At 37.9% G+C, this 1,156-nt stretch overlaps 1 pseudogene; it reads right to left on the reverse strand.

The window, feature by feature from the left end:
* Positions 1-938, reverse strand: LOC133042763 (olfactory receptor 6C2-like; annotated as a pseudogene).
* Positions 939-1,156: the final 218 nt, after the last annotated feature.

The following is a 1,156-nucleotide window of genomic DNA, read 5'->3' on the forward strand; positions in this document are numbered from 1 at the left end:
TTACTTCCTTGAAATCAATGAAATTCTTTTGATTAAGTCGGTAAAAGCTTCTTTCACTTGCTTGTTCCTCAGGCTATATATAACTGGGTTTAACATGGGGGCAACTGAAGTAGTGAGCACTAACACACCCTTATTAATTGTCACTTCATCTTTTGCTGAAGGTTTGACATAGATAAAGATACAACTGTCATAGGTGATAGAAACCACAGTCATATGAGAAGAACAGGTAGAAAAGGCCTTCATCTTTTGCTGGGCAGAAGGAACTTTATAATGGTCTTGATGATGTATGTGTATGACAGAACTACACACAGAAATGTCCCAATATCAGTCAGCACAGCAAGGGCAACAACCATCTGTTCTATGAACCATGTGTCTGAACAAGAGATCTTTAGCATAGGAGAAACATCACAGAGAAAATGGTCAATGACATTATAGTCACAGAATTCCAGATTTAAGCCCAGGCAAAGTGGTGGAAATATGACCAGCCAACCTGCTATCCAATAGCAAATAACAAGTCTTCCACAGATTCTACTGTTCATGATGGTTGCATAATGTAAAGGTTTGCAGATGGCCACATAGCGATCATAGGACATGATGGCCAGGAGAAAAAATTCTGTTACTGCAAAAAGGAAGATAAAAAATAGTTGACTGACACAGGCATTATAGGAAATAGTTTTGTCCCCAGTTGATAAGCTGTATAAGAATCTGGGAATGCAGACTGTTGTGAATAAGGTTTCTAAAAAGGAGAAGTGTTTGAGGAAAAAGTACATGGCAGTTTTAAGGCGAGAGTCTACTAAAGTGAGTATAATGATGGTCAGATTCCCAGTTACACTCAATAAGTAGGAGACAAGCAGAAATATAAAAATCAGAACCTGCATTGGAGGGTCATCTGTCAGTCCCAGGAGTATGAATGTAGGTAATGACGCATTGTTTCTCATTGCTGACTTCTAGTTCTTCTCAAGCTCCTCAGAAAGTCAACTGACATTGGACGGAGAAAACGTGTATGAAATTAAGAGGCCATGGACATTGCGTAAAAAATAAAATCCAACCAATGCAACAAATATTCATTTTATTCTTTGACTTGACAATGACTGATCGTAACTCTGGGATTCTCAGGTCTTTTAATGTGCATTATGTTTATAAGTATCTTCAATAT

The sequence above is a fragment of the Dama dama genome, chromosome 3 (assembly GCF_033118175.1).
Source record: "Dama dama isolate Ldn47 chromosome 3, ASM3311817v1, whole genome shotgun sequence".
Lineage (NCBI taxonomy): Eukaryota > Metazoa > Chordata > Mammalia > Artiodactyla > Cervidae > Dama > Dama dama.